Here is a 23,891-nt window from a genome sequence, read left to right as displayed (position 1 = left end):
GTCTCTGGCTCTCCCTCTCTCGCGGTGTGTCTCTCTCTCGGCTCTCCCTCTCTCGTGGTGTGTCTCTGGCTCTCCCTCTCTCGCGGTGTGTCTCCCTGGCTCTGGCTCTCCCTCTCCCGCGGTGTGTCTCTGGCTCTCCCTCTCCCGCGGTGTGTCTCTGGCTCTCCCTCTCCCGCGGTGTGTCTCTGGCTCTCCCTCTCTCGCGGTGTGTCTCTGGCTCTCCCTCTCTCTCCCTCTCTCGCGTGTCTCTGGCTCTCCCTCTCTCGCGGTGTGTCTCTGGCTCTCCCTCTCTCGCGGTGTGTCTCTGGCTCTCCCTCTCTCGCGGTGTGTCTCTGGCTCTCCCTCTCCCGCGGTGTGTCTGTCTCTGGCTCTCCCTCTCCCGCGGTGTGTCTCTGCTCTCCCTCTCCGGTGTGTCTCTGGCTCTCCCTCTCTCGCGGTGTGTCTCTGGCTCTCCCTCTCTCGCGGTGTGTCTCTGGCTCTCCCTCTCTCGCGGTGTGTCTCTGTCCCTCTCTCGGCTCTCTGGCTCTCTCTCTCTCTCGTGTGTCTCTGGCTCTCCTCTCTCTCGCGTTTCTCTCTCTCGCGGTGTGTCTCTGCTCTCCCTCTCTCGCGGCGTGTCTGGCGCTCTCGTTTTCTCTCTCGCGGTGTGTCTCTGGCTCTCCCTCTCTCGGTGTGTCTCTGGCTCTCCCTCTCTCGCGGTGTGTCTCTGTCTCCCTCTCTCGCGGTGTGTCTCTGGCTCTCCCTCTCTCGCGGTGTGTCTCTGGCTCTCCCTCTCTCGCGGTGTGTCTCTGGCTCTCCCTCTCTCTCTGTCTCTGGCTCTCCCTCTCTCGCGGTGTGTCTCTGGCTCTCCCTCTCCGCGGTGTGTCTCTCTCGCGGCGTCTCTCTGGCTCTCCCTCTCTTGTGTCTCTCGCTCTCCCTCTCTCCGCGGCGTCTCTGGCTCTCCCTCTCTCGCGGTGTGTCTCTGGCTCTCCCTCTCTCGCGGTGTCTCTGGCTCTCCCTCTCTCGCGGTGTGTCTCTGGCTCTCCTCTCTCGCGGTGTGTCTCTGTCTCCTCTCTCTCGCGGTGTGTCTCTGGCTCTCCCTCTCTCGGTCTCTCTCTCTCGCTCCCTCTCTCACTCTGGCTCTCCCCTCTCGCTCTCTCTCTCCCTCTCTCGGCGTCTCTCTGGCTCTCCCTCTCACGGCGTCTCTCTGGCTCTCCCTCTCTCGCGGCGTGTCTCTCTCTCTCCTCTCTCACGTGTCGTCTCTCTCCCTCTCTCTCACGGCGTCTCTCTCGCTCTCCCTCTCTCGCGGCGTGTCTCTGGCTCTCTCTCTCGCGGCGTCTCTGGCTCTCCTCTCTCTCACGGCGTCTCTGGCTCTCCCTCTCTCACGCGTGTCTCTCTCGCTCTCTCTCTCGCGGCGTCTCTCTCGCTCTCCCTCTCTCGCGTGTCTCTGGCTCTCCCTCTCTCGCGGTGTCTCTGCTCTCCCTCTCTCGGTGTCTCTGCTCTCCCTCTCTCGCTCTCTCGCTCTCTCTCTCGCGGTGTCTCGCGCTCTCTCGTTTTCTCTCTCGCGGTGTCTCGCTCTCTCTCTCGTCTCGCGCTCTCGTTTTCTCTCTCGCGGTGTCTTGCGGTGTGTCTCTCGCTCTCTCTCACGGCGTCTCTCTCGCTCTCTCTCACGGCGTCTCTCTCGCTCTCTCTCACGGCGTCTCTCTCGCTCTCTCTCACGGCGTCTCTCTCGCTCTCTCTCGCTCTCTCTCTCTCACGGCGTCTCTCTCGCTCTCTCTCACGGCGTCTCTCTCGCTCTCTCTCACGGCGTCTCTCTCTCGCTCTCTCTCTCTCGCGTCTCTCTCTCTTTTCTCTCTCGCGGTGTCTCTCTCTCTCTCTCGCGGCGTCTCTCTCTCACGGCGTCTCTCTCTCACGGCGTCTCTCTCTCACGGCGTCTCTCTCACGGCGTCTCTCTCACGGCGTCTCTCTCACGGCGTCTCTCTCGCTCTCTCTCACGGCCTCTCGCTCTCTCTCACGGCGTCTCGCTCTCTCCCACGGCGTCTCGCTCTCTCTCACGGCGTCTCGCTCTCTCCCACGGCGTCTCGCTCTCTCCCACGGCGTCTCGCTCTCTCTCACGGCGTCTCGCTCTCTCTCACGGCGTCTCTCTCGCTCTCTCTCACGGCGTCTCTCTCGCTCTCTCTCACTCCGTCTCTCTCGCTCTCTCTCACGGCGTCTCTCTCGCTCTCTCTCACGGCGTCTCTCTCGCTCTCTCTCACGGCGTCTCTCTCGCTCTCTCTCCACGTCGTCTCTCTCTCTCACGCTCTCTCTCACGGCGTCTCTCTCGCTCTCTCTCACGGCGTGTCTCTCTCGCTCTCTTGGCCTCTCTCGCTCTCTCGGTGTGTCTCTCTCTCTCTCTCGGCCTCTCTCTCACGGTGTGTCTCGCTCTCTCTCTCGGCCTCTCTCTCACGGTGTGTCTCGCTCTCTCTCACGGTGTGTCTCGGCCTCTCTCTCACGGTGTGTCTCGCTCTCTCTCACGGTGTGTCTCGCTCTCTCTCTCGTTTTCTCTCGCTCTCTCTCTCGGTCTCTCTGGCTCTCTCTCTCGTTTTCTCTCGGTCTCTCTGGCTCTCTCTCACGGTGTGTCTCTGGCTCTCTCTCACGGTGTGTCTCTGGCTCTCTCTCACGGCGTCTCTCTCGCTCTCTCTCACGGCGTCTCTCTCGCTCTCTCTCACGGCGTCGCTCTCGCTCTCTCTCACGGCCACTCTGTCTGTCTGTCCCTGCCACTCTCTGTCTGTCTGTCTAAAAACACACACACAGTGGTTTATTCAGCTGACACAGCTCAACCCACAGGTAGATGGTTAACCCACAGCTGTCTGCTGCTCTGGCACTGAAGTCTAATTGCCTGTGACACTTTCTCGGTCTCTCTCTCTCTTTCTCGGACTCTCTCTTTCTTTCTCGAGTTCTCGGACTCTCGGTCTCTCTCTCGCTCTCTCTCGCGGTGTGTCTCTGGCTCTCCCTCTCTCGCGGTGTGTCTCTGGCTCTCCCTCTCTCGCGGTGTGTCTCTGGCTCTCCCTCTCCCGCGGTGTGTCTCTGGCTCTCCCTCTCCCGCGGTGTGTCTCTGGCTCTCCCTCTCCCGCGGTGTGTCTCTGGCTCTCCCTCTCCCGCGGTGTGTCTCTGGCTCTCCCTCTCTCGCGGAGTGTCTCTGGCTCTCCCTCTCTCGCGGTGTGTCTCTGGCTCTCCCTCTCTCGCGGTGTGTCTCTGGCTCTCCCTCTCTCGCGGTGTGTCTCTGCCTCTCCCTCTCTCGCGGCGTGTCTCTGGCTCTCCCTCTCTCGCGGCGTGTCTCTGGCTCTCCCTCTCTCGCGGCGTGTCTCTGGCTCTCCCTCTCTCGCGGCGTGTCTCTGGCTCTCCCTCTCTCGCGGCGTGTCTCTGGCTCTCCCTCTCTCGCGGCGTGTCTCTGGCTCTCCCTCTCTCGCGGCGTGTCTCTGTTTCTCTCTCGCGGTGTCTCGCTCTCCTCGTCTCTCTCTCTCACGGCGTGTCTCTGGCTCTCCTCTCTCACGGCGTCTCTCTCGCTCTCTCTCGCGGCGTCTCGCTCTCTCGTTTCTCTCTCTCTCACGTCGTCTCGCTCTCTCGTTTTCTCTCTCGCGGCGTGTCGCGCTCTCGTTTTCTCTCTCGCGGCGTGTCGCGCTCTCGTTTTCTCTCTCGCGGCGTCTCGCGCTCTCGTTTTCTCTCTCGCGGCGTGTCGCGCTCTCGTTTTCTCTCTCGCGGTGTCTTGCGGCGTCTCGCGCTCTCTCTCGTTTCTCTCTCTCTCACGCTCTCGCGTCTCTCACGCGCTCTCTCGCTTCTCTCCTCTCTCTCGCGGTGTCTCGCGGTGTCTCTCACGGTGTCTCTCTCACGCTCTCTCTCTCTCCGGCCTCTCTCTCTCTCTCTCTCTCTCTCGGCGTCTCTCTCTCTCCACGCTCTCTCTCTCCCACGGCGTCGTCTCTCTCGCTCTCTCTCACGGCGTCTCTCTCTCTCTCCACGCTCTCTCTCTCTCTCACGGCGTCTCTCTCGCTCTCTCTCACGGCGTCTCGTCTCTCTCGCTCTCTCTCTCTCGGCGTCTCTCTCGCTCTCTCTCACTCGCTCTCTCTCCACGGCGTCTCTCTCGCTCTCTCTCACGGCGTCGCTCTCGCTCTCTCTCACGGCGTCTCTCTCGCTCTCTCTCACGGCGTCTCTCTCGCTCTCTCTCTCGGCGTCTCTTCGCTCTCTCTCACGGTGTGTCGTCTCTCTCTCTCACGGGTGTCTCGCTCTCTCTCGGCCTCTTCTCTCGTTTCTCTCTCTCTCACGGTGTGTCTCTCGCTCTCTCTCTCGTTTTCTCTCTCTCTCGGTGTCTCTCGCTCTCTCTCACGGTCTCTCTGGCTCTCTCTTTTCTCTCGCTCTCTGTCTTGCGGTGTGTCTCTCGCTCTCTCTCCACGGCGTCTCTCTCGCTCTCTCTCACGGCGGCTCTCTCGCTCTCTCTCTCTCACGGCGTCTCTCTCGCTCTCTCTCACGGCGTCTCTCTCGCTCTCTCTCACGGCGTCTCTCTCACTCACGCGTCTCTCGCTCTCTCTCACGTCTCTCTTTCACGGCGTCTCGCTCTCTCGCTCTCTCTCACGGCCTCTCGCTCTCTCTCACGGGTGTCTCTCTCTCTCTCCCTCACGGCGTCTCGCTCTCTCCCTCTCTCCCACGGCGTCTCGCTCTCTCCCTCGCTCTCTCTCACGGCGTCTCGCTCTCTCTCACGGCGTCTCGCTCTCTCTCACGGCGTCTCTCTCTCACGGCGTCTCTCTCTCACGTCTCGCTCTCTCTCACGGCGTCTCTCTCGCTCTCTCTCACGGCGTCTCTCTCGCTCTCTCTCACTCCGTCTCTCTCGCTCTCTCTCACGGCGTCTCTCTCGCTCTCTCTCACGGCGTCTCTCTCGCTCTCTCTCACGGCGTCTCTCTCGCTCTCTCTCACGGCGTCTCTCTCGCTCTCTCTCACGGCGTCTCTCTCGCTCTCTCGGTGTGTCTCTCTCGCTCTCTTGGCCTCTCTCTCACGGTGTGTCTCGCTCTCTCTCTCGGCCTCTCTCTCACGGTGTGTCTCGCTCTCTCTCTCGGCCTCTCTCTCACGGTGTGTCTCGCTCTCTCTCACGGTGTGTCTCGGCCTCTCTCTCACGGTGTGTCTCGCTCTCTCTCACGGTGTGTCTCGCTCTCTCTCTCGTTTTCTCTCGCTCTCTCTCTCGGTCTCTCTGGCTCTCTCTCTCGTTTTCTCTCGCTCTCTCGTTTTCTCTCGGTCTCTCTGGCTCTCTCTCACGGTGTGTCTCTGGCTCTCTCTCACGGCGTCTCTCTCGCTCTCTCTCACGGCGTCTCTCTCGCTCTCTCTCACGGCGTCGCTCTCGCTCTCTCTCACGGCGTCTCTCTCGCTCTCTCTCACGGCGTCTCTCTCGCTCTCTCTCACGGCGTCTCTCTCGCTCTCTCTCACGGCGTCTCTCTCGCTCTCTCTCACGGCGTCTCCCTCTTTCTCACGGCGTCTCGCTCTCGCGGTGTCTCGCGCTCTCTCGTTTTCTCTCTCGCGGTGTCTCGCGCTCTCGTTTCTCTCTCGCGGTGTCTCGCGGTGTGTCTCTCACTCTCTCCCTCGCGGTGTCTCGCGGTGTGTCTCTCGCTCTCTCCCACGGCATCTCGCTCTCTCCCACGGCGTCTCGCTCTCTCCCACGGCGTCTCGCTCTCTCTCACGGTCTCTCTCTCTCGCTCTCTCTCACGGCGTCTCGCTCTCTCTCTCGTTTTCTCTCTCGCGTCTCGCTCTCGCTCTCGCGGTGTGTCTCTCGCTCTCCCGGTGTCTCGCGCTCTCGTGTCTCGCTCTTCTCTCTCTCGCGGGCGTCTCTCGCGGTGTCTCACGGTGTGTCTCTCGCTCTCTCCCCACGGCGTCTCGCTCTCTCCCACGGCGTCTCGCTCTCTCTCTCACGGCGTCTCGCTCTCTCTCCACGGCGTCTCTCTCGCTCTCTCCCACGGCGTCTCGCTCTCTCCACGGCGTCTCTCTCGCTCTCTCACGGCGTCTCTCTCTCTCTCCCACGGCGTCTCGCTCTCTCCCACGGCGTCTCTCTCACGGCTCTCTCTCTCTCTCACGGCGTCTCTCTTGCTCTCTCTCTCGGTGTGTCTCTCTCGCTCGCTCTCTCTCTCACGGTGTGTCTCTCTCTCGCTCTCTCTCACGGTGTGTCGCTCTCTCTCGCTCTCTCTCACGGTGTGTCGCTCTCTCTCGCTCTCTCTCACGGTGTCTCGCTCTCGCTCTCTCTCTCACGGTGTGTCTCTCTCTCTCTCTCACGGCGTCTCTCTCGCTCTCTCTCGTTTTCTCTCGGTCTCTCTCTCGCTCTCTCCCTCTCACGGTGTGTCGTCTCTCTCACGGCGTCTCGCTCTCTCCCACGGCGTCTCGCTCTCTCTCTCTCACGGCGTCTCGCTCGCTCTCTCTCACGGCGTCTCGCTCTCTCTCACGGCGTCTCTCTCGCTCTCTCTCACGGCGTCTCTCTCGCTCTCTCTCACGGCGTCTCTCTCGCTCTCTCTCACGGCGTCTCTCTCGCTCTCTCTCACGGCGTCTCTCTCGCTCTCTCTCTCACGGCGTCTCTCTCGCGTCTCTCTCACGGCGTCTCTCTCTCTCTCACGGCGTCTCTCTCTCGCTCTCTCTCACGGCGTCTCTCTCTCACGCTCTCTCTCTCTCACGGTGTGTCTCTCCCACGGCGTCGCTCTCTCGGCGTCTCTCTCACGGTGTGTCTCGCTCTCTCTCTCGGCCTCTCTCTCACGGTGTGTCTCGCTCTCTCTCTCGGCCTCTCTCTCACGGTGTGTCTCGCTCTCTCTCACGGTGTCTCTCGCTCTCTCTCACGGTGTCTCTCGCTCTCTCTCACGGTGTCTCTCGCTCTCTCTCACGTCTCTCTCGCTCTCTCTCACGCGTCTCTCTCTCGCTCACGGTGTCTCTCGGTGCTCTCTCTCTCGTTTTCTCTCTCGGTCTCTCGTTTTCTCTCGGTCTCTCTGGCTCTCTCTCACGGTGTGTCTCTGGCTCTCTCTCACGGTGTGTCTCGCTCTCTCTCACGGTGTCTCGCTCTCGCGGTGTGTCTCGCTCTCTCTCTCGTTTTCTTTCTCTCTCTCGGTCTCTCTGTCTCTCTCTCGTTTTCTCTCGCTCTCTCGTTTTCTCTCTCGGTGTCTCTGGCTCTCTCTCACGTGTGTCTCTCTCTCTCTGTGTCTCTCGCTCTCTCTCACGGCGTCTCTCTCGCTCTCTCTCACGGCGGCTCTCTCGCTCTCTCTCACGGCGTCTCTCTCGCTCTCTCTCACGGCGTCTCTCTCTCTCTCTCACGGCGTCTCTCTCGCTCTCTCTCACGGCGTCTCTCTCGCTCTCTCTCACAGCGTCTCTCTCGCGGTGTCTCGTCTCTCTTTTCTCTCTCGCGTCTCGCGCTCGCTCTCTCTCGCGGTGTCTCTGTGTCTCGCTCTCTCCCTCACGGTGTCTCGCTCTCTCACGGCATCTCGCTCTCTCCCACGGCGTCTCGCTCTCTCCCACGGCGTCTCGCTCTCTCCCACGGGCGTCTCGCTCTCTCTCACGGCGTCTCTCTCGCTCTCTCTCTCTCGCGGTGTCTCTCTCGTTTTCTCTCTCTCTCGCGGTGTCTCTCTCGCTCTCTCTCACGGCGTCTCTCTCTCTCTCTCTCACGGCGCTCTCTCTCGCGTCTCTCTCTCTCACGGCGTCTCTCTCGCTCTCTCTCACGGCGTCTCTCTCGCTCTCTCTCACGCGTCTCTCTCGCTCTCTCTCACTCTCTCACGGCGTCTCTCTCGCTCTCTCTCACGTGTCTCTCTCGCTCTCTCTCTCGGTGTGTCTCTCTCGCTCTCTCGGTGTGTCTCTCTCTCTCTCTCGGCCTCTCTCTCACGGTGTGTCTCGCTCTCTCTCTCGGCCTCTCTCTCACGGTGTGTCTCGCTCTCTCTCACGGTGTGTCTCGCCTCTCTCTCACGGTGTGTCTCGCTCTCTCTCACGGTGTGTCTCGCTCTCTCTCTCACGGTGTCTCTCGCTCTCTCTCTCGGTCTCTCTCGCTCTCTCTCTCGTTTTCTCTCGCTCTCTCGTTTTCTCTCGGTCTCTCTGGCTCTCTCTCACGGTGTGTCTCTGGCTCTCTCTCACGGTGTCTCTCTCGCTCTCTCTCTCACGGCGTCTCGCTCTCTCTCTCACGGCGTCTCTCTCTCTCGTTTTCTCTCACGGTGTGTCTCTCGCTCTCTCTCACGGTGTGTCTCGCTCTCTCTCACGGTGTGTCTCTCGCTCTCTCTCACGGTGTGTCTCGCTCTCTCTCACGGTGTCTCGCTCTCTCACGGTGTGTCTCGCTCTCTCTCTTGTCTTCTCTCTCTCACGGTGTGTCTCGCTCTCTCTCACGGTGTGTCTCGCTCTGTCTCACGGTGTGTCTCGCTCTCTCCCTCGGTGTGTCTCGCTCTCTCTCGCGGTGTGTCTCTCGCTCTCTCCCACGGCATCTCGCTCTCTCCCACGGCGTCTCGCTCTCTCCCACGGCGTCTCGCTCTCTCCCACGGCGTCTCGCTCTCTCTCACGGCGTCTCTCTCGCTCTCTCTCACGGCGTCTCGCTCTCGCGGTGTCTCGCGCTCTCGTTTTCTCTCTCGTGGTGTCTCGCGGTGTGTCTCTCGCTCTCTCCCACGGCGTCTCGCTCTCTCCCACGGCGTCTCGCTCTCTCCCACGGCGTCTCGCTCTCTCTCACGGCGTCTCGCTCTCTCTCTCTCACGGCGTCTCTCTCGCTCTCTCTCACGGCGTCTCTCTCGCTCTCTCTCACGGCGTCTCTCTCGCTCTCTCTCACGGCGTCTCTCTCACGGCGTCTCTCTCGCTCTCTCTCACGGCGTCTCTCTCGCTCTCTCTCTCGGTGTGTCTCTCTCGCTCTCTCGGTGTGTCTCTCTCGCTCTCTCGGCCTCTCTCTCACGGTGTGTCTCGCTCTCTCTCTCGGCCTCTCTCTCACGGTGTGTCTCGCTCTCTCTCACGGTGTGTCTCGCTCTCTCTCACGGTGTGTCTCGCTCTCTCTCACGGTGTGTCTCGCTCTCTCTCACGGTGTGTCTCGCTCTCTCTCTCGCTCACGGTGTCTCGCTCTCTCTCTCGTTTTCTCTCGCTCTCTCGTTTTCTCTCGGTCTCTCGTTTTCTCTCGGTCTCTCTGGCTCTCTCTCACGGTGTGTCTCTGGCTCTCTCTCACGGCGTCTCGCTCTCTCTCACGGCGTCTCTCTCTCTCGTTTTCTCTCACGGTGTGTCTCGCTCTCTCTCACGGTGTGTCTCGCTCTCTCTCACGGTGTGTCTCGCTCTCTCTCACGGTGTGTCTCGCTCTCTCTCACGGTGTGTCTCGCTCTCTCTCACGGTGTGTCTCGCTCTCTCTCACGGTGTGTCTCGCTCTCTCTCACGGTGTGTCTCGCTCTCTCTCACGGTGTGTCTCGCTCTCTCTCACGGTGTGTCTCGCTCTCTCTCTGAGTCTCGCTTTCTCTCTCGCTCACGGTGTCTCGCTCTCTCTCTCGTTTTCTCTCGGTCTCTCGTTTTCTCTCTCACGATGTCTCTCTGGCTCTCTCTCACGGTGTCTCTCTGGCTCTCTCTCACGGTGTCTCTCTGGCTCTCTCTCACGGTGTCTCTCGCTCTCTCTCACGGTGTCTCTCGCTCTCTCTCACGGTGTCTCTCTCTCTCTCACGGTGTCTCTCTCTCTCTCACGGTGTCTCTCTCTCTCTCACGGTGTCTCAAATTCAAGCTGCTTTATTGGCATGAAAAACATTGTGTCAATATTGCCAAAGCAACAATGTATACATTGTAACAAAATTATAAATGATAGCAAATAATAATATAAAATGGTAGTAAATAATAATACAAAATTAAATACAAAAATAATAACAATAAAATGGTAATAGTCAATAGTAGAAATGTAATAAATATAAAATAAAATTATGGAAAATGAAACTATAACTAACTTATAACTAAATAACGGTCATCTTCTTCTTTATATCAGTACTACAACTACAATCATCATTACTACGACCACTACTACCATCACTAAACTGTTATCACTACCATTACCACCCCTATTTGGAATGATAAACATGAATAATTATAGTCATAACAATAACAGTAATAATAAGTAAGTTACTGTTTACTATGCAGATGTTATTATTCAGTGTCCCTCAGGCTATGTCAGGAAAATACATATTTGGCTGCAAGAGGAGCCATTGCTCCTTCGCCCATGAGTATTCTCAGTTTTTCCTCTGGGTTCAATTTGTAAAAATCTGGAATATATGTAGTCATTTCTGTGAATAATGAATCTCTTTGTGAGGAATATTTCTCACAGTAAAGGAGAAAGTGCATCTCTGTCTCTACCTCCCCTGTCATGCAGTGACCACATACACGCTCCTCTTTGGGTAGCCATGTCTTTTTATGTCTGCCGGTTTCTATTGCCAATCGGTGGTCACTCAGCCTGTACTTGGTAAGGATCTGTCTCTGCTTCGTATCTCTGACAGAGTAGAGATAATCAGCCAATTCATATTCTCTGTTTAGGGTCAAGATAGCAGTTTAGTCGGCTTTGGGATTTTGTTTCGTTTTCCCAATGTTGTAAATATGAGTCCTTTGATTTATTCATAATTTTGTTTATTGGAATTCTTTCTTTTGAAGCAGTGGACTTGAATTTAGAAAACTTTAATGATCTTTTCTATATTTTCATTACTACTGGAAAGCGATGGTCCAATTCTGCCCTACATGCATTAGTTGGTGTATTTCTCTGGACTTGTAGAATCTTCCGACAGAATTCTGCATGTAGGGCTTCAATTAGATGTTTGTCCCTCATTTTAAAGTCGAGTTCGAGTGGCTCCCAAACCTCACTTCCGTAAAGAGCTATTGGTAGGATTACACTGTCAAATATTTTGGCCAAATTCTAATTGGGATGTTGATATTGAATCATTTAATTTTATTACATACAATGCTCTGCGGGCTTTTTCTTTGAGTGCCTTCACTGCCATATTAAAGTTTCCCAATGCAGATATGGTCAGACCAAGGTATGTGTCATTTTTAATTTGTTCAATTATGGTGTTGTTCAGGGTGAATTTATATTTGTGTTTCTGAATAATTATATATATTTTTTGGGAAAATCATGATTTTCGCTTTTTGGATATTTACTACCAGGGCCCAATTATCGCAATATTGCTCTAGAATGTTAAGGTTCTGTTGAAGACCTTCTTTGGTTGGTGATATAAGTACCAAGTCATCAGCATATAGCAGGTATTTTACCTCTGTGTCAAATAGTGTGAGTCCTGGGGCTGGAGAATGGTCCAAAATGTCTGCGAATTCATTGATATAAATGTTGAAAAGATTTGCTCTCCAACTGCAGCCTTGTCTCACACCTCGACGTTGTGGAAAGAATTCTGTTTTTCGTTTGATTTTTATTGCACACTTGTTTTCTGTGTATATACATTTTATTAAGTCATACAACTTAATAACAACTTGCACACTTTGGAGAATTTTGGAGAATAGTCCTTCGTGCCAAATATAATCAAATGCTTTTTGAAAGTCACTAAAGCAAGCAAAGATTTTCCCCTTATTAATTAGTGTGTGTAACGTGTGTATATATGGTCAGTAGTGCAGTGGTGTTTATTAATTAGTGTGTGTAAGGTGTATATATGGTCAGTAGTGTGATGGTGTTTATTAATTAGTGTGTGTAAGGTGTATATATGGTCAGTAGTGAGGTGGTGTTTATTAATTAGTGTGTGTAAGGTGTATATATGGTCAGTAGTGCGATGGTGTTTATTAATTAGTGTGTGTAAGGTGTATATATGGTCAGTAGTGCGATGGTGTTTATTAATTAGTGTGTGTAAGGTGTATATATGGTCAGTAGTGCGATGGTGTTTATTAATTAGTGTGTGTAAGGTGTATATATGGTCAGTAGTGAGGTGGTGTTTATTAATTAGTGAGTGTAAGGTGTATATATGGTCAGTAGTGTGATGGTGTTTATTAATTAGTGTGTGTAAGGTGTATATATGGTCAGTAGTGTGATGGTGTTTATTAATTGGTGTGTGTAAGGTGTATCTATGGTCAGTAGTGTGGTGGTGTTTATTAATTAGTGTGTGTAAGGTGTATCTATATGGTCAGTAGTGTGATGGTGTTTATTAATTGGTGTGTGTAAGGTGTATCTATATGGTCAGTAGTGTGATGGTGTTTATTAATTAGTGTGTGTAAGGTGTATATATATATGGTCAGTAGTGTGATGGTGTTTATTAATTAGTGTGTGTAAGGTGTATATATATATGGTCAGTAGTGTGATGGTGTTTATTAATTAGTGTGTGTAAGGTGTATATATGGTCAGTAGTGTGATGGTGTTTATTAATTAGTGTGTGTAAGCTGTATATATGGTCAGTAGTGCGATGGTGTTTATTAATTAGTGTGTGTAAGGTGTATATATGGTCAGTAGTGTGATGGTTAGGGAGAAAGCCAATTTGACATTTACTTATTACATTGGTTTTCTTGAAGAAAGGTTTGAATTCTTGAATTCTAAATGCTACAGAAACCCTTTCTCAAGTTACTGTTTACGCAAATTCCCCTGTAATTATTGGGGTCTGATTTGTCTCCACTTTTGTGGTTAGGGGAGATGAGCCCCTGGTTCCAGACATCAGGGAAGTAGCCAGAAGTTAAAACCATGTTTAACTATTTAAGCACAGCATTTTGCAATTCAGGTGTGCTGTTTTTCAGCATTTCATTTCTGATGTTGTCTAGACCACAAGCCTTCCTTTATTTTATAGGTTTGAGCTTTTCATTTAGTTCCTGTTGGATTATTGGGTCATCTAATGGATTTTAGTTGTTTTTCGTGACTGGTTGGTTTATGTTGTAGTGTTTATTGGGCTGTTTTGACCCCACCTGTACGGTTGGTTTATGTTGTAGTGTTTTATTGGGCTGTTTTGACCCCACTTGTACGGTTGGTTTATGTTGGAAAGTTTATTGGGCTGTTTTGACCACACCTGTACGGTTGGTTTATGTTGTAGTGTTTATTGGGCTGTTTTGACCCCACCTGTACGGTTGGTTTATGTTGTAGTGTTTATTGGGCTGTTTTGACCCCACCTGTACGGTTGGTTTATGTTGTAAAGTTTATTGGGCTGTTTTGACCCCACCTGTACGGTTGGTTTATGTTGTAGTGTTTATTGGGCTGTTTTGACCCCACCTGTACGGTTGGTTTATGTTGTAAAGTTTATTGGGCTGTTTTGACCCCACCTGTACGATTGGTTTATGTTGTAGTGTTTACTGGGCTGTTTTGACCCCACCTGTACGGTTGGTTTATGTTGTAGTGTTTATTGGGCTGTTTTGACCCCACCTGTACGGTTGGTTTATGTTGTAAAGTTTATTGGGCTGTTTTGACCCCACCTGTACGATTGGTTTATGTTGTAGTGTTTACTGGGCTGTTTTGACCCCACCTGTACGGTTGGTTTATGTTGTAGTGTTTATTGGGTTTTGACTGTTTGATTTATGACCCCACCTGTACGGTTGGTTTATGTTGTAAAGTTTATTGGGCTGTTTTGACCCCATCTGTACGGTTGGTTTATGTTGTAAAGTTTATTGGGCTGTTTTGACCACACCTGTACGGTTGGTTTATGTTGTAGTGTTTATTGGGCTGTTTTGACCCCACCTGTACGGTTGGTTTATGTTGTAGTGTTTATTGGGCTGTTTTGACCCCACCTGTACGGTTGGTTTATGTTGTAAAGTTTATTGGGCTGTTTTGACCCCACCTGTACGGTTGGTTTATGTTGTAGTGTTTATTGGGCTGTTTTGACCCCACCTGTACGGTTGGTTTATGTTGTAGTGTTTATTGGGCTGTTTTGACCCCACCTGTAAGGTTGGTTTATGTTGTAAAGTTTATTGGGCTGTTTTGACCCCATCTGTACGGTTGGTTTATGTTGTAGAGTTTATTGGGCTGTTTTTTAAAATGAATATTCCTGGTTAATTTCTTCAGAAACATGTTGATTTGACAATGGTGTCTGTGGTCTGACAGTGAATGCACTAATGGAGGAGGGATCAATGTCAGTGATGGCATAATCGACTACACTTGTCCCAAGAGCTTAGCAGTTAGTAAACTGACCTAAAGAGTCCCCTCTGATTCTTAAGCATGTACAGCCCTAAGGCTCGACAGAGATGTACTAACTCCTTTCCATTTTTGTTCCGTATTTGGTCAGGACTGTTTCTATTATTTATAATAGGGCTACTGTACAAGGAGGGGTGTCCAAATATGTGGTGGTTACCTCCCGCATCAGTGTAGTCAGGCTCAGAACCTGTTCTTGCATTGAAATCTCCACAAAGATGCACTTTACAGAAATGTAATGATTTCTGAATGGATAATGTCAAAAAACTGATCATCATAATATGATGAATCTGAAGGAGGAGCATAAGCTGCACATATGTATACATCATTGTCACAATAGATTGTACCTTTGTTAAGTTTTAGCCAAATGTGAGTGGTACCTTTTTTCATTTCATTCAGTGCTAAGTCCTGCTTATGCCAAATGATGATTCCACCTGAGTCTCGGCCCCGTTGAGCATTTTTATGTTTGATTGATGGTAGTAAACTTTCTCTATAGCCTGAGGGACACTGAGTATCTATGTCTCCACGACACCATGTTTCCAGTAGGATTATGATGTCCTGTCCCTTGATGTTTTGAATCAATGTTTTATAACCAAAATGTGAAGAGTATAGGCCCTGGATATTCCAAGAGCTGATAGTTAATGGTTTGAGTAAAGTACATTGGAAAAAAATAATTATATATATATACACACACACACACACACACATTACATATAATTATGTGTTGTACTAGTAACCGGAAGGTTGCAAGTTCAAACCCCCGAGCTGACAAGGTACAAATCTGTCGTTCTGCCCCTGAACAGGCAGTTAACCCACTGTTCCTAGGCTGTCATTGAAAATCAGAATTTGTTCTTAACTGACTTGCCTAGTTAAATAAAGGTTAAAAAAAATAAAAAAAATAAACTACACATGGTTGATGATATTACTAGTTTATCTAGCGTGTTCTGCGTTGCATATAATCGATGCGGTGCGTTTTATCGAAAAAGGACTGTCTTGCTCCAATGTGTACCTAACCATGAACATCAATGCCTTTCTTAAAATCAATACACAAGTATATATTTTTAAACCTGCATATTTAGTTAATATTGCCTGCTAACCTGGCTCGTTGCGAACTCTGTGAAGACTATTTCTTCCTAACAAAGACAGCCAACTTGGCCAAACGGGATGATTTAACAAAAGCGCATATGCGAAAAAAGCACAATCGTTGCACGACTGTACCTAACCATAAACATCAATGCCTTTCTTAAAATCAATACACAGAAGTATATACACCGCTCAAAAAATAAAGGGAACACTTAAACAACACAATGTAACTCCAAGTCAATCACACTTCTGTGAAATCAAACTGTCCACTTAGGAAGCAACACTGATTGACAATAAATTTCACATGCTGTTGTGCAAATGGAATAGACAACAGGTGGACATTATAGGCAATTAGCAAGACACCCCCAATAAAGGAGTGGTTCTGCAGGTGATAACCACAGACCACTTCTCAGTTCCTATGCTTCCTGGCTGATGTTTTGGTCACTTTTGAATGCTGGCGGTGTCTTCACTCTAGTGGTAGCATGAGACGGAGTCTACAACCCACACAAGTGGCTCAGGTAGTGCAGCTCATCCAGGATGGCACATCAATGCAACCTGTGGCAAGAAGGTTTGCTGTGTCTGTCAGCGTAGTGTCCAGAGCATGGAGGCGCTACCAGGAGACAGGCCAGTACATCAGGAGACGTGGAGGAGGCCATAGGAGGGCAACAACCCAGCAGCAGGACCGCTACCTCCGCCTTTGTGCAAGGAGGAGCAGGGGGAGCACTGCCAGAGCCCTGCAAAATGACCTCCAGCAGGCCACAAATGTGCATGTGTCTGCTCAAACGGTCAGAAACAGACTCCATGAGGGTGGTATGAGGGCCCGACGTCCACAGGTGGGGGTTGTGCTTACAGCCCAACACCGTGCAGGACGTTTGGCATTTGCCAGAGAACACCAAGATTGGCAAATTTGCCACTGGCGCCCTGTGCTCTTCACAGATGAAAGCAGGTTCACACTGAGCACATGTGACAGAGTCTGGAGACGCCGTGGAGAACGTTCTGCTGCCTGCTACATCCTCCAGCATGACCGGTTTGGCGGTGTGGGGTGGCATTTCTTTGGGGGGCCACACATGTGCTCGCCAGAGGTAGCCTTACTGCCATTAGGTACCGAGATGAGATCCTCAGACCCCTTGTGAGACCATATGCTGGTGCGGTTGGCCCTGGGTTCCTCCTAATGCAAGACAATGCTAGGCCTCATGTGGCTGGAGTGTGTCAGCAGTTCCTGCAAGAGGAAGGCATTGATGCTATGGACTGGCCCGCCCGTTCCCCAGACCTGAATCCAATTGAGCACATCTGGGACATCATGTCTCGCTCCATCCACCAACGCCACGTTGCACCACAGACTGTCCAGGGGTTGGCGGATGCTTTAGTCCAGGTCTGGGAGGAGATCCCACAGGAGACCATCCGCCACCTCATCAGGAGCATGCCCAGCCATTGATCATTTTTGTGTGATTTTGTTGTCAGCACATTCAGCTATGTAAAGAAAAAAGTATTTAATAAGAATATTTCATTCATTCAGATCTAGGATGTGTTATTTTAGTGTTCCCTTTATGTGTTTTTAGCAGTGTATTTTTAAACCTGCATATTTTGCACACAAAAAAATCCAGGTTAGCATGCAATATTAACTAGGTGAAATTGTGTCACTTCTCTTGCGTTCACTGCACGCAGAGTCAGTGTATATGCAACAGTTTGGGCCGCCCTTTGACAGAATTTTACGTAATTATAACGTAACATTGAAGGTTGTGCAATGTAACTGGAATATTTAGACTTATAGATGCCACCCATTAGATAAAATACGGAAAGTTTCTGTATTTCACCGTAATAATAAACGTCTTGTTTTCGAGATGATAGTTTCCGGATTCGACCATATTAATGACCGAAGACTCGTATTTCTGTGTGTTATTGTTATAATTAAGTCTATGATTTGATAGAGCAGTCTGACTGAGCGGTGGTAGACACCAGCAGGCTTGTAAGCATTCATTCAAACAGCACTTTCGTGCATTTTGCCAGCAGCTCGTCGCTGTGCTTCAAGCATTGAGCTGTTTATGACTTCAATCCTTTCAAGTCCCGAGATTAGGCTTGTGTAACCGATGTGAAATGGCTAGCTAGTTAGCGGGGTGCGTGCTAATAGCGTTTCAAACGTCACTCGATCTGAGACTTGGAGTGGTTGTTCCCGTTGCTCTGCAAGGGCCTCTGAGCGATGGGTAACGCTGCTTCGAGGGTGGCTGTTGTCGATGTGTTCCTGGTTCGAGCCCAGGTAGGGGTGAGGAGAGGGACGGAAGCTATACTGTTACACTGGCAATACTGTAGTGCCTATAAGAACATCCAATAGTCAAAGGTATATGAAATACAAATCGTATAGAGAGAAATTATCCTATAATTCCTATAATAACTACAACCTAAAACTTCTTACCTGGGAATATTGAAGACTCCTGTTAAAAGGAACCACCAGCTTTCATATGTTCTCATGTTCTGAGCAAGGAACTTAAACATTAGCTTTTTTACATGACACATATTGCACTTTTACTTTCTCCTCCAACACTTTTTTTTGCATTATTTAAACAAATTGAACATGTTTCATTTTATTTGAGGCTAAATTGATTTTATTGATTAAGTTAAAATAAGTGTTCATTCAGTATTGTTATTGTCATTATTACAACAACAAAACAATCGGCCGATTTAATTGGTATCGGCTTTTTTTTTTGGCCCTCCAATAATCGGTATCGGCATTGAAAAATCATAATCGGTCGACTTCTATCTAGTAATGCTATGTATGATGTGCCTGGTCTAGTAGAGCTGTGTTGTGATGGGCCGGGTCTAGTAGAGCTGTGTTGTGATGGGCCGGGTCTAGTAGAGCTGTGTTGTGATGGGCCGGTTCTAGTAGAGCTGTGTTGTGATGGGCCGGTTCTAGTAGAGCTGTGTTGTGATGGGCCGGGTCTAGTAGAGCTGTGTTGTGATGGGACTGGTCTAGTCTGGTAAATCTGTGCTGTAATACGCCGTGTCGGGCTCTTCTCTCCTAGGGATGGTGGGGGTACTGACAGAAAGTGGAGCGGGGGGTCTCTGCTGCTGGATTGGTGGGTGCGTGGATCCCTGCCAAGTGTTGCATCCTTTAGGTCCTTGGCAAAGGTTCTGATACTGTCCTCATCAAGATGTACATTATCGTATAAATGTTGACATGTCAGTGTGGGGTGGTGAGCCGTTCTGATGTTGAGCAGTGAGTCACAGTCCTCAGTGATCTGTTGATTTATTTTGTCAATCAACTTTCCTGGGAAGTCTTTTCTTGGTAAGAAGGTGGACACAACTATATTGGTTGTTGGGAACATAGCCTGTGCCCGTTCTGCCACTCTTCTCACTGCCCCAGATACATTTTCACCTTTGGCATGAAGGTGGTTTGTGCCAGTGTGGATGATGATTATCGTCGGGTGTCAATCCTGGTCTGACTGAGTAGCTGCATTGCACTGTCAGTTGTAGGACACCAGAACTTATACATCTGGTGTCTAGGGAATCATCTTTCCTGGACTAAGAACTTCCCATTTTAATCAATAAGGATTGCAGTTGTGGGTGACTGTCTGGGTGGAGCAGACTTGGAGGCTGGTATTCTCACCTGGGGTGGAGCAGACTTGGAGGCTGGTATTCTGACCTGGGCTGGAGCAGACTGGGAGGCTGGTATTCTGACCTGGGCTGGAGCAGACTGGGAGGCTGGTATTCTGACCTGGGCTGGAGCAGACTGGGAGGCTGGTATTCTGACCTGGGCTGGAGCAGACTGGGAGGCTGGTATTCTGACCTGGGCTGGAGCAGACTGGGAGGCTGGTATTCTCACCTGGGCTGGAGCAGACTGGGAGGCTGGTATTCTCACCTGGGCTGGAGCAGACTGGGAGGCTGGTATTCTGACCTGGGCTGGAGCAGACTGGGAGGCTGGTATTCTGACCTGGACTGGAGCAGACTGGGAGGCTGGTATTCTGACCTGGGCTGGAACAGACTGGGATGCTGGTATTCTGACCTGAGCTGGAGCAGACTGGGAGGCTGGTATTCTGACCTGGACTGGAGCAGACTGGGAGGCTGGTATTCTGACCTGGGCTGGAGCAGACTGGGAGGCTGGTTGGTTGATCTGGGCTGGAACAGACTGGTAGGCTGGTGCAGTGTCATCAGGCTGTGTGGTGGAGGCCAAGCTGGTGGACATGTTCTCTAGATGCAGAGGACATGATGACTAGCTGGTTGAGGGTGTCAATGTACCTTTCTTTGTTCTAGCTCCTTTCTCGTTGTGCTCAGATGGTCTCTGACTGTTTGTCCATTCTGCTTTCTAATTTAGCAATAGATGGGCTGCTCTCCTCCCTGAACTGTTTCATCTCTTCTTTTAGTTTCTGGACAGTGTCCTCCTCTTGAAGCTTGTTCTCTCTGAGTTCTATGACCTTCGACTAGAGAGAGGGAGTGGGGAAACGCTGCATAGCAGGTGTTCTTAGTGTTGTAGGCATGTCCTTGGCTCTGTCTGCTGCAGGTGAGGTAGGTAGCGGGACACTGAGGGCTTCTTGCTGGGTCACAGAGACCGTTGGGGCCTGCTTTTCTCCATCTCCCTCCTTATCTTTTTCCTCAGTTTCTGAGATGGGTTTAGCTTCTGCTTTTAGGGTAGCAAACCTATTCTCAAAAGCATGGAGACTTAAATCATTGCCTTGTATCAATACAGTTCCATTATTATATAAGTTTACTGTTTGATATGTGTTGCTCTGGTCCGCTTCTTCAAAAATGCTGATCTGACATCCTTGACTGCCTCCTCTTTTTTGAGAAAGTGAAATGGTTGCAAATAACCCTTGGTATTAAATTTGCTCTTGTTTTGCAACTGGTAAGATCTGCAAACAGGTCGGTCTCGCTCGCTCTCTCGCTCACACGGTCGGTCTCGCTCGCTCTCTCGCTCACACGGTCGGTCTCGCTCGCTCTCTCGCTCACACGGTCGGTCTCGCTCGCTCTCTCGCTCACACGGTCGGTCTCCCTCACTCTCTCGCTCACACGGTCTCTCTCTCTCCGTCTCTCTCTCTCCGTCTCTCTCTCTGTCTCTCTCTCTCAATTCAATTCAATTTGCTTTATTGGCATGACGTAACAATGTACATATTGCCAAAGTTTACTTAAATAATAAGAATAAAAATTGTCAACAGGACAACAGTAACAACACTTCTCAATAGCAAGGCTGTGCTCACTGAGCCTGTACTTTGTCAAGGTTTTTCTAAGGTTGTGATCAGTAACCATGGTCAAATAGTTAGCCACGGTGTACTGTCGATTTAGGGCCAGATAGCACTGCATTTTGCTTTGTGCTTGTGTTTCCCAATAAGCAATGTAGTTTTGTTTTGACTGTGTTGTAATTTGGTTTATTCTGATTGATTGGATGTTCTGGTCCTGAGGCTTCAGTGTTGTTAGTAGAACAGGTTTGTGAACTCAGCCCCAGGACCAGCTAGATGAGGGGACTATTTTCTTTGCTCAGCTATTGGCATTGCAGGGCTTGGTAATGATATGAGAGGAGGTCACTATATTTTAGATGTTTCCAAAACTTAATTTCTCTTTTTTGAGTTTTTATTATTAGTGGATATTGGCCTAATTCTGCCCTGCATGCATTGTTTGTAGTTTTCCTCTGGACATGTAGGAGAATCTTACAGAACTCTGCATGCAGGGTTTCAATGGGGTGTTTGTCCCATTTGACAAAATCTTGTTTTGCAAGTGGACCCCACACCTCGTTACCATAAAGTGCAATTGGTTCAATGACACATTCAATTAATTCGTTTTAGCCAAATTTTAATAGATATTTCAATTTGAATTGGTTTTTTAATGGTGTAGAATGCCCTGCATGCTTTCTCTCTCAGTACATTCACTGCCTCATTAAGGTGCCCAGTTGAGCTTATTTTTAAACCTAAGTAATTGTAGTGTGGGCAGTATTCTATATATTTTGTACCAATTGAGAACTTTAGTCTAATTCCCTGAGATCTGGATCTTCTCTGGAAAATCACTGTTTTAGTATTTTTGGGGTTTACTGCCAGGGCCCAGGTCTGGCAGTACTGCTCTAGCAGGTCCAGGCTCTGCTGTAGGCCATGTGCTGTGGGTGACAGCAGGCATAGGTCATCTGCAAAGAGTAGGCATTTAACCTCTGAATTGTGGAGACTAACACCAGGGGCTGAGGATTTTTCTAGAATAGTGACCAATTCTTTGAATATTGAAGAGTGCAGGGCTCAGATAGCAACCCTGGCGAAGGCCCCGCCCCTGGTTAAAGAATTCTGTTATTTTCTTGCCAATTTTAATGCTGCACTTATTACCAGTATACATTGATTTAAATATGTCATGTGTTTTACCCCCTACACCACTTTCAATAACTTTGTAGAGCAGTCCTGTATGCCAAATAGAATCAAATGCTTTTTGTAAGTCGATAAAGCAAGGGTATGTTTTAGTATTATTTTGGTGGACATGTTTATCTATCAGGGTGTGTAAGGTGTAAATATGATAAATTGTGCAATGATTTGGTATAAATCCAATTAGGATTTTACTCAAGACATTGTGTCTTATTAAGGAAGTTTAGAGCTCTAACATTTATAATACTACAGAAAACCTTCCCCAGGTTACTGTTCACACAAATGCCTCTGTAATTGTTAGGGTCAAATTTGTCTCTGTTCTTAAATTGTGGTTAGTAGGAGTCCTTGATTCCAGATGTCACGGAAATAACTAGAGGTCGACCAATTAATGGGAATGGCCGATTTAATCTCTCTCGGTCTCTCTCTCTCTCTCTCTCGGTCGGTCTCTCTCTCTCTCTCTCGGTCGGTCTCTCTCTCTCGGTCGGTCTCTGTCTGTCTCTCTCTCTCTCTCTCTCTCGGTCTCTGTCTGTCTCTCTCTCTCTCTCGGTCGGTCTCTGTCTGTCTCTCTCGGTCGGTCTCTCTCTCTCGGTCGGTCTCTCTCTCTCGGTCGGTCTCTCTCTCTCTGTCGGTCTCTCTCTCTCTGTCGGTCTCTCTCTCTCTGTCGGTCTCTCTCTCTCTCGGTCGGTCTCTCTCGGTCGGTTTCTGTCGGTCTCTGTCTGTCTCTGTCTCTCTCTCTCTCGGTCGGTCTCTGTCTCTCTCTCTCTCGGTCGGTCTCTGTCGGTCTCTCTCGGTCGGTCTCTCTCTCTCGGTCACTCTCTCTCTCGGTCAGTCTCTCTCTGTCAGTCTCTCTCTGTCAGTCTCTCTCTCTCGGTCGGTCTCTCTCGGTCGGTCGGTCTCTCTCTTTCTCTCTCGGTCGGTCTCTCTCTCTCGGTCGGTCTCTCTCTCTTTCTCTCTCGGTCGGTCTCTCTCGCTTTCTCTCTCGGTCGGTCTCTCTCGCTTTCTCTCTCGGTCTGTCTCTATCTCTCTCTCTGTCTCTCTCTCTTTCTCTCTCGGTCTGTCTCTCTCTCTCTCTCTCTCTCTCTCTCTCTTTCTCTCTCGGTCTGTCTCTCTCGGTCTCTCTCTCTTTCTCTCGGTCTCTCTCTCTTTCTCTCTCTGTCTCTCTCTCTCTCTCTTTCTCTCGGTCTCTGTCTCTCTCTCTTTCTCTCTCTCTTTCTCTCGGTCTCTCTCTCTTTCTCTCTCGGTCTCTCTCTCTTTCTCTCGGTCTCTCTCTCTCTCGGTCTCTCTCTCTTTCTCTCGGTCTCTCTCTCTTTCTCTCGGTCTCTCTCTCTTTCTCTCTCGGACTCGGTCTCTGTCTCTCTCTCTCTCTCTCTCGGTCTCTGTCTCTCTCTTTCTCTCTCGGTCTTTCTCTCTCGGTCTCTGTCTCTTTCTCTCTCGGTCTCTGTCTCTCTCTCTCTTTCTCTCTCGGTCTCTGTCTCTCTCTTTCTCTCTCGGTCTTTCTCTCTCGGTCTCTGTCTCTTTCTCTCTCGGTCTCTGTCTCTCTTTCTCTTTCTCTCTCGGTCTCTGTCTCTCTCTCTCTTTCTCTCTCGGTCTTTCTCGGTCTCTCTCTGTCTGTCTCTGTCTCTCTCTTTCTCTGTCTCTGTCTCTCTCTTTCTCGGTCTCTCTCTGTCTCTCTCTGTCTGTCTCTCTCGGTCTGTCTCTCTCTCTCTTTCTCTCTCTCTCTGTCGGTCTCTCTCTGTCTCTCTCTCTCTCTCGGTCGGTCTCTGTCTGTCTCTCTCTCTCGGTCGGTCTCTGTCTGTCTCTCTCTCTCGGTCTGTCTCTCTCGGTCTGTCTCTCTCGGTCTGTCTCTCTCTCTCTCGGTCTGTCTCTCTCTCTCGGTCTGTCTCTCTCGGTCTCTCTCTGTCTCTCTCGGTCTGTCTCTCTCTCTCTCTCTCGGTCTGTCTCTCTCTCTCTCTCTCTCTCTCTCGGTCTGTCTCTCTCTCTTTCTCGGTCTCTCTCTCTTTCTCGGTCTCTCTCTCTCTCTCGGTCTCTCTCTCTCTCTCTCTCTCTCGGTCTGTCTCTCTCTCTCTCTCTCTCTCTCTCTCTCGGTCTGTCTCTCTCTCTCTCTCTCGGTCTGTCTCTCTCTCTCTCTCGGTCTGTCTCTCTCTGTTACGCACGCCTCTATGAAGAGGGAACGCGACACCCTGCTACAACTAAACTCTCCGTGAAGTGAAAAAGGTATGGACTGTAGGTGCGAGTAAGGATGACAACAGACAGAATGTGGTACCGTTTACAAGGACTTTATTCCTTCACACGGTAATATGGGGAAAAGGGGCTGGACGGAACCAAAGCAAAGAAAGTAAATCTCAAAACCTCCCCCTCTCCTATCTTACCTGCCTACCCACTACTTACCTAATTTAGCACCACCTGGTGCCCTAACCAAAATACAGGGGGTGGTCCGCCCAGGT

General features: G+C 50.5%; 1 protein-coding gene across 7 annotated transcripts in view; it reads left to right on the top strand.

Annotated features, from left to right (window-relative positions):
• Positions 1-23,891, top strand: part of tfeb (transcription factor EB) — a 129,909-nt gene that overhangs the window by 95,211 nt on the left and 10,807 nt on the right. The window lies entirely within an intron of this gene.

The sequence above is a fragment of the Oncorhynchus nerka genome, linkage group LG2, assembly GCF_034236695.1.
Source record: "Oncorhynchus nerka isolate Pitt River linkage group LG2, Oner_Uvic_2.0, whole genome shotgun sequence".
In the NCBI taxonomy this organism is placed as follows: domain Eukaryota; kingdom Metazoa; phylum Chordata; class Actinopteri; order Salmoniformes; family Salmonidae; genus Oncorhynchus; species Oncorhynchus nerka.
Note: the sequence above shows the minus strand (reverse complement) of the source record. Positions and strands in the feature narration are given on the sequence as shown.